Genomic DNA, 9,991 nt, shown 5'->3' on the forward strand with positions numbered 1-9,991 from the left:
CTTACCACCAAACATCCCTTGTAGTGCGCAATACAACCAATACGCCACTATCATAACATCATAAGCAACGGCTTAAACCAAAAGCGCCCAAGACGACTATGGCAACGCAAATCCTGAGGTGTAAAAAAAAATCGACTATTGTCACACCCGTAATAACATGTGAGCGAAACACGGCTATCGCATCACTAATCACACAACACGGTCCTCACGTTCCCACCATCGGTGTGTAAAACAACCGATAGATCACACCACACGGTCCTTACGACCCCACCATCGGTGTATAAAACAATCGATAGATCACTCAACATCGGATGAAGTCAGCGGACCCCGTCAACGGTCATGCTTCACCGATATATCACTACTCCCATGATGAAGTCAGCGGACCCCGAAGGTCATGCTTCACCAATCAACAATACCATGATGAAGTCAGCGGACCCCGAAGGTCATGCTTCACCAATCAACGCCCTTTTTGGCCTCGAACAACGAGTAGTGTAACATCGCGCTCTGCTACACTATAGTGAACCCTAACGGATACCACTAACCATCCACACAATTGAGCAAGAACCACCTATATCGAACATAGGCACAAACAACAATTCTTCAAAAGAGAACCCGACACACACATCCCTTAACCGAGGGATTTCACCTTGCTCGCCAAACACGTCCATTATCTCTCAACGAGACTTACCACATTACCACCTCGGTGATAATTTCCAAATCCCAAAATCATAAGTACAATTTAACCAAAATTGTACTCTACCACAAATCGACCAAAACTAGGTCCCAACACAAGTTTCAGATCTACCATAAGCATTATCCGAATTTTCACCCTAAGGCCTCCTCGTGCGGGAGTGTAACTCCCCCACTTGGAACTACGTTCCATATCCACAACTCGTACTACCGTACAGTGCTACCAAAGGTAGACTTTACCAACAATTGGGTTCACACGGCCCATTACCATATCTTGCTCCAACCTTGAGCATACGAAGGATTTCAAACCATCCTCAAACACTTCGAACGAAAAGTGCACGACGATTTCACAAACCATAACTTCGCAATCATCCAATTGCTTTAGTTTGTCAAATTCCACCTAGTCACTCATGTACCTAAGGATTTCGCTTCGGTACCCTAAGTACAATGTAACCGCAACACAATCGGAGTCGAACACCACGCTGGTAGGTATAAAAGAGGCACCTAATGTCGCGTCACGTAGACTCCAATACCAACATACATCGAGATTTTAAACACTCGATCTCTCGAGTTTCATCCCACCCGTTGAACCTCATGGTTCATCAACTTCAACATAAAAGCGAACACGCGCTTAACAACCGAACACCAAAACCCATTTCCATGGCTTGGTAGAAACATTTCCCAAATACTAAGGAATGCTTGGTTGCACCAAGTCCTACGCCCTTCGCCCGACAATCAAACATCACCATAGGGTACTTCCATTAGGAACGTCACCCATAACAACAATATCATGCACAACACAATGCAGTTAATCAACTCAAACTCAACGGCACATAATAAATAATCAAAGGACATATTTATTAAAACAAAACGTACTTTAATGTCTCCTTGCCGCACCCGTCCCCACTAACTTGGGACATTCCGACTTACGATGTCCTTCTTTTTGGCAAATGAAGCACACCATGCCATCGCCCTTTGGTACCGAACATTCCCAAGACTTGTGACCCCTCACGCCACAATTATAACACCTAGACGCACTAGAATCTGATATACCCGTCCGTGTACCACCCGTGCTCACGTTCGGACCCTTAGTCCTCTTACTTGGAGCACCATAAGAAATAACCCTTCTCTCACTTGAAGGTTCACCAACCTTCGATCGCGAATACGACTCGAAACCTCTAGCCGCGGCGAATAACTCGGCAAACGATATTACCGAAACTCTCCTAATCTCACTCTTCAAGTCATCATTCAAGGTTCGATAAAAATCTTGCATCAACAAAAGATCATTCCTTAAATACTCCGGGCAAAAACGAGCCTTCGCCATAAAGGTCGTCTTGAGAGTATTCAAGTCCATAGAACCTTGTTGCAAATTTAGCAACTCATTACGTAACTCCCACAAATCGGTTGAAGTCCGGAACTCCTCGAAGAATTCCTCCTTAAATTCGTCCCACGACAAAGCCATAAACGTTTCACCACCGGCAAGATCAATCGTACCATCCAACCAATCCCTCGCCCTACCCCGCAACAAACTCGTAGCGAGTCTCGTCTTTTTCTCGGAAGGACAACCAATAGTACGAAAACACCCTTCGACATCCGAGATCCAAGTTGTGCTTATCAAAGAATCCGGTTTCCCGTTATACATCGGGGGTTTAGTCCTCATGAAGCTCTTAAGACAACGCTCCATTTCACCACTACTTTGAAATTCGGAATACTTCCTATCCATTTCTTCTCGAAACGCACTCATTTGCTCCGCAACGGCGGTCGCAACTCTAGCGTTAAACTCAGCGTCATTCGTTTCGATCCCACTTCCCGTTGGCATTCTAAGGAATGCAAAGCGATTAGATCACGAACGTATAAAACCACACACACCACACCGGTCCATCTTGCTAAACACTCATCGTACATCACTTGTTAGACACGATTTGCACCCGTAATAAGGTTTGCAAGTCCTTATTACGCATACACGCCGTATCGAATCGTTAGTACAACAACCGCCTCGCTCGATGATATAAACAAACACAACCAAAATTCTACGCGATATAAGCACACGCGAGAATTATAATCACAACACAATCATATATTAATAATATCCGCATTACTTAATATAAACGTTAGTCCACCTACAAGCAAGGTGATGTTTTAGCAGAGTAGTATATAAAATAGCTTATATTTTTACAGAAAATACTATTAAATACGATACAATTTTACACAAGATATTTATTTATTTATAGAATGGATATACTTAAACCTTGCTACAACACTTATAGGCAGTGTACCTAATCGTACAGTAGTGTAGTTTTTAGTAAGTCCGGTTCGTTCCACAGGGAATCTTTTTAAACAAAGCTTAACGCTATATTAGTTTACTTTTATAAAAATACAAATATATATATATAAGTAATATTATTATTATAAAGGGGGGTTTTTACCATTTAATGACCGGTTAGTCGATTTTAAAACTTTAGTCGCAGTTAAAACCAAATGTAAAATATTAAAAATAAATACAAGACTTAAATTAAAGCAAAAAGTAAATAACGATAATGAAATTGCGAATAATAAAAGTGCGATAAAATAAACTTGCGATAATTAAAAAGTACGATAACTAAAAGTGTAATTAAATAAAATAACAATAAAAATACGATAATTAGAAGTGCAATTAAATATAAAATAAAGGAAATTAAATATGAAATAAAAGAATTATGCTTATTTAAACTTCCGTAATCATGATGTTTGACGTGTTGATTTTAGTTTTATGCCCATGGGTTAATTGTCCTTTGTCCTGGATTATTTAATATGTCCATACGAATTTGTCCATAATAGTCCATCAGTCATAAATATAAAGAGCGAAAGCCTTCGTCAAATTATTCTTATTCCCGAAGTCAAATATTCCAACTAATTGGGGATTCGAATTGTAACAAGGTTTTAATACTTTGTTTAATGAATACACCAGGTTATCGACTGCGTGTAAACCAAGGTTTTACTACTTTGTTAACAATTACACCAATTACCCTTGAATGTAATTCACCCCTGTTTCAACAAGTCTATTAACTTATTAATCCAGTTCCGTATCCGGTAAAATGAATAATTATTGGTATTTATAGATATCCCGCCCACCGTACCCAGTCAAGCATATGTGGTTATATATAAATACGTCGAATTATAAGTTTGTATATTAAATTAACAAGGTATTGTTTAGTTAATATAAAACCCATTAATAGCCCATAGTCTAATTTCCACAAGTGTCGTTCTTTTGTCCAAACCCCAATTATGGTACAAAGCCCAATTACCCAATTTTAGTAATTAGTCCAACATCATGATTACTTCGGATTAAATAAGCATAATAATAACTTAGCTACGAGACATTAATGTAAAAAGGTTGAACATAACTTACAATGATTAAAAATAGCGTAGCGTTACACGGACAGAATTTCGACTTACACCCTTACAACATTCGCTAACATACCCTTATTATTAGAATTATAATTAAAATTAAAATTAAAATATAAATTATAAATTTAAATTTTACGTATGAAATGAGAGAAGAGAAAGATAGATGATGAAAAATGCTCAGAATTCGGTTGCTTTTATAGGGACTTTCAAAACTTGGGGCTCCGCGACTCGCGGCATTTTTGGCCTTCAAACTCCGCGAGTCGCGGAGATTGAAATTATAGCTCAGTCCAGTTTGGAGTCTTTCTTGCCGACGGTTTTTATTATTTATTATAATATATAAATAATTATAAGAATTATTTAAATATTATATTATATGTATGTGCATAGTTGACTTGTAATTTTTAGTCCGTTGCGTCGAGCGTTGAGAGTTGACTCTGGTCCCGTTTCCGGATTTTCGAACGTCCTTGCGTACAATTTAATATCTTGTACTTTGCGTTTTGAATCTTGTACTCTTGTAATTTCGAGACGTTTCTTGTCAATAATTGGAACCTTTTTTATTGTCTTTTGTACTTTTGAGCTTTTTGGTCGTTTGCGTCTTCAATTCGTCGAATCTGTCTTTTGTCTTCACCTTTTATTATTTAAACGAATATCACTTGTAAATAGAACAATTGCAACTAAAAGCTTGTCTTTCTTGAGGAATAATGCTATGAAATATATGTTCGTTTTTAGCATTATCAAATATTCCCACACTTAAGCGTTGTTTGTCCTCAAGCAATATCGTCTTGAAATACTAGAATCACTTCTTTATTCTTCACACTTTGTACATCAGTGATTTCTATACGGTGGTATAAACAATGGTAGTAACGATATGGTTTACAGTCCCACATGACTATAAAAATTTAGATCCATTAAGGAAATTGGATCTTTATGAAAACATTTGATCTTTTGAAAATTAAATCTAGTTTTTACCCTAGATAAGTTTTCCGGAATAACCCTTTACCAGTGTTTGCAAAATATTTTTGTAGGTTTGGTGGATTTCAGATTTGAAAATTTTAGCTCAAAACTTGCGGTTTTGTGTCACCCACTTGCTAACCTTGTATTTGGAAAGCAACACGTCCAGTTTACTTGTCCCGTATATTACTTTTCGGTAAACTACCATCCGGTTGTAAAGGAAAGCGTTGAACAAGCAACTGTTAAGGCAATGTCTAATGACATGTATTTGATTATGGTCTATAACGTGTCGGACGCTATTACTATCCTTTGTAGGAGCAATAGTAAAGATCATCCTATGATTTTTCGGTCTGGCACAAGGTCCTGTCTTCGACCATGCTATGCAACCACCGTTCTTACGGTTGACACCCGATTTGGTTCAGGTGACCTAATGAATTCCAGGTGAATTCCAAGGATTTTACGTTCAATGGTAATGAACGCATTGAAAATAGGTTTTCAGAAAACAAATCGGTTTGTAATTTTGATCAAAATATTTTCTCGTTCAAGCTCGAGTTTGGATATCATTGAATTCCATGAGTTTGTAATTCTCAATCTTTAAGGTCAATCTCAAGGATTGAGTAATATCAGGCTTAAAAGCTGATTTTTAATCTTTAAGGAGATTATCCTTTCTAGGGATCTGATTTATTAGTCTTATCAAGCTAATTTGCACAGTGTCCCCCCATTGTACAAGATAAATCCTTCTCATGGTTAGGATAAATCTGACCACTTGGCGACCCTGTTTGATGCTGAGGTCCGTGGATTTCCTGCTGATTTTAGAGATGACTTTTCTAGATTTTTCGTCAACCTACAGCTGGTCTGGACGACATCTTCATGACCTAAATCAAGAAGCGCGTTTCTTTTTCGGAAGACTTTACTTCCTTTTAATGATGGAATTGATTCATCGTGTAGATCCATCTCTTCTTTTCTTTCATCGGGTAAAACAGTTTAGTTTAGTCCAAAGCAAAAGTATTTTCAGTTATTTGTTACAGATATATGTGACATATGTTTAAGATAACTTGGTAAATTTTCTCACACTTGGCTTTTATTTTCCTTTTTATCGTCCTCTATTCCATTTTAAATGAATTTTAACATTTTAGTTTGTTTCTCAATTTATGTCCTTTTCGAGGTAACAATAATTTCGGTGTTAACACCTAGTTTTATCGTTCATAAATATGTATAAACATGAATTTGAGTTCATTTAATTGAAAATTTTTAAAATTTTTACTAGAATTGGGTAGTCAGTATATAAGACTAGGGCTGTTCTTTATTATCAGAGAGCACTAGATTCTAATACAACTACTGCTTTACTAGTATTTTTAATGGTAACCAAGTGTATAAAGTAAAAAATTTTAAAATCCGAAAGAATTTAACCCCTTCCCACACTTAAGATCTTGCAATGCCCTCATTTGCAAGAAATCAGTAATAATTTAAATTATTGAGGGTGATTTGTGTGAAAATGATTAAATTTTTACCAAAGTTTCCAAATATATTGGCGTTTGTTTGCTGAATGATGAATGGTGCACATCATTTGTTCATTCCGTCTTGTTGTTATTTCACATATATTTTGCATCTTGTCGTCAAAATTAGTTGCTTTTGCTGAACTTAATGCCAGTCTTTGAAAATGCGTTGTTTTACCCTGTTGTGTACATAAGATAAACTGCAAACATATATACATATTTTTGAAGTTTGGTATATTACCCCACATTCAAAAATTATTAAAATCTAAGAATAAAAGTTAGACAATTATAAAAACTATTACAATATTAACAAAAGTATTAAACGTATCAATCATTACAAATTACAAAATAAATAAAACTAAGTAGACTAGGGATGATACTGGTACCAATAGGGGTTCCAGGCATAACCATAGGTGCTATAGAATGCTTCGGCAGGGTTATACGTAGGATACGGTGGTTGCATCTCTATAGACCAGGGAGGGAAGATGGGTTTCGGTGTAGGAATATAGTTTCTACCTATTGTAACATCCCACCTTTTTCCGTTTTCTTTTCCGTTATACTAATATAAAGTCCGTTATATGTTTATAACATCTCCCGTTGATACGCGTTTTAAATTATCTCGTTTAGGTAATTCCCGCACCCGAACGAAAGTTGAGGGACTAAACTTGACAAGGGATCAAACCCTTGACTAGGTCAAAGGGTCAAACCCCTTTCACCCATTCATTTCATCTTCATCTCTCTCTCTCTTTCTCTCTAGCAAGAACACACACACCCAAAACCATATTCATTCAATCATCATCTAAATTCGATCTAGGAGGCTTACAACAAAATAAATTACATATTCGTGATCCTCTCTTCATCCTCTTCGTTTTGGTACCAACTTCATCTCATTTGGGTAACTTTCTAAAATCACTAGATTTTGTGTTCTTGATGTTTTTAACTTATAAAAGTGTTAATTAGTGTCTATGGCTCAAGTCTAACATGAATATATGATTTATATGCTCGATCTCGTTGTTTTAGTGTAACTAGCATGAACTTGAATTTTGGTGTGTTGTTCTTGAATTTTGGATGATCATATGTTGTTAGATGTTAAAAGTTGATGTTTTAATTGTGTTACTAGTATCACTAGCTTCGTTTTGATGCGTAGGTTGATTAAGAAAACTTCAAAAACATGAATATTGATTTTGTGATGTTTGACTAGGGTTTGATAGTTCTTGACATGAACTTTTGATGCTTGAATGCCATGGAATGTTAATTGTTAGTGATTAGTTGTAATGTATGCTTAATTACCTTCGAAACGGCATATCACATGTGTGAATTGGATTCCCGAAACTTAAAATGCATTTGATGAACTTGAAACTTTGAAAATGGATTCTTAATGATCACTTGACGGGAAATCGGTTATTGAAATTGATGTTTTTGTTTGATGAAACGTGTTTAGTTGTTTTCCTTGTCAAATTACCTTTCCGACGATATATAGTATGCATTTTGGATGTTTTCGGTTCATAAAATAGGTTAATTTGAGTTTTGGTTCGTGAATTGGTCTTTTTCTGCAAACTGCATGTTTCCTAGGTATTGCGCGCCGCGCATATACCCGCGCGCCGCGCAAAATTAGAAATCCCAGATGTTTGCCTTCGTGGTTAAGTTCTGACCAGGATTTACACTTGGGTGCGCACCGCGCAACCCTTTGCGCGCCGCGCATATGCCCAGCTCATTTTAGTTTTTATTTTTCCTTTCACAAAATGTTTCCCGCTTAACCGTAACTCCGATTAACATGAAACTTGGCCATTCTGCTCATAAATGATTTCTCATCATGAGAAAATTGTCGGACACCCGATCCGACCCCGTTGACTTTGACTTTGACCAAGTTTGACTTTTAGTCAAACTTAACCAAACAATTATACGATCGTTCTAACATGCTTAGTTACTTGTATCGTGCATGAAACTTGACTAATTGATTCACATGCTACATAATCGAGTCGTAACGAGCCATAGGACTAATTGAACATCTTTGACCGTTTGTGTTTACCGTTATTGATACAACCTATATGATTAGGTCAAGACTAGCTTTGTCTTTGCACGCGTCTACTTGTTGAAGTACTTTATTAACTCTTGCACTCAAGGTGAGATCATAGTCCCACTTTTACTCTTTTTGAACTTATATTGGGATGAGAAAACATAAACGATTCTTTTGAACTAAGTGAACACAAGAACGGGAAAACAAACATTCTACATACGAGTTTAGAACAAAAATCCTCAATTCGATTATCATTAGTTACACTTGCCGGGTGTAAGCGAGAACTTATGTTATATGGCCATATGGGTTGACAACCCTCATCTTTGACGGTTCGCTACCGTCTACGGATGAAATATATTTTCGAGAATCAGTGTTTGTTCTAGCACTAAGTGATGGGGTATACAATGGAAGGAATGTTAAGCTTTGATAATTGGGTGCTCGTGAAACAAACTTTTGGAATGTATTACTATTATTTCATTGATGCAAATCTTGTGGTTCACTTGTACTTACTTACTTAAACCTATGATTTCACCAACGTTTTCGTTGACAGATTTCTATGTTTTTCTCAGGTCCTTGAACGATACATGATACATGCTTCCGCTCATTATTTGATACTTGCATTGGATGTCGAGTATATGTGCATTTCATGGAGCATCTTTTGACTTTACTTTAAACCGTGTCGCCTAGATTTCATTCGTATTATAACGTTGTAACTTAACTATTGGTTGAACAATTCTTGTAAACTTTGGGAACAATCTTTATTTTGAAATGAAGGCGACATATTTTGGTCAAACTTTGTCTTAAAGGCTTATGACCACGTAACGGGACCTAAGTAGACGGCGCCGTCAAACATGATTTGGTCGGGTCGCTACAGATGGTATCAGAGCGTTGGTTGTAGGGATTTAGAGTTCATTAGTGTCAACCCCGAGTCATAGGGTACATTGGTGAGTCTAGACTACAACCGGCATATAGACTTGAAGTAGGAATTACTTGACTACTTGTGCATTTATACTCGAACGCTTCTACTCATATCTACTCTTAGTTCATCTTAATCTCACGTTGTTTAATTTGATTGACGCGCCACCTTGACTATATGAAATGATGTCGAATGCACATATGAATCAGGGTAATATAATTTCCGGGATTATATTACGGTGACTCATATGAACGTTCCGACATTATGACATAAAGAATTTAAGGCGAGTCGAGGAAAAACTTCTCTTTATCTTTATTCTATATCACGGTTAGTATTATTGAGAATACTAATCAATGATATTCTTGTGTCTTGAAGGAACAATGGCTCCTCGTCGTGTACGCCGCAATGAAACTCCCGAACAAGCTCTCGAACGGATGATAGCCACCGCCGTAGATGCGGCCATGGCCGGTCACTCATCCAACAACAATAATAATAACAACCACAACAACAACAACAACCAAGGAGCCGGTAACT

Source organism: Rutidosis leptorrhynchoides, chromosome 1 (assembly GCF_046630445.1).
Source record: "Rutidosis leptorrhynchoides isolate AG116_Rl617_1_P2 chromosome 1, CSIRO_AGI_Rlap_v1, whole genome shotgun sequence".
NCBI classification, from domain to species: domain Eukaryota; kingdom Viridiplantae; phylum Streptophyta; class Magnoliopsida; order Asterales; family Asteraceae; genus Rutidosis; species Rutidosis leptorrhynchoides.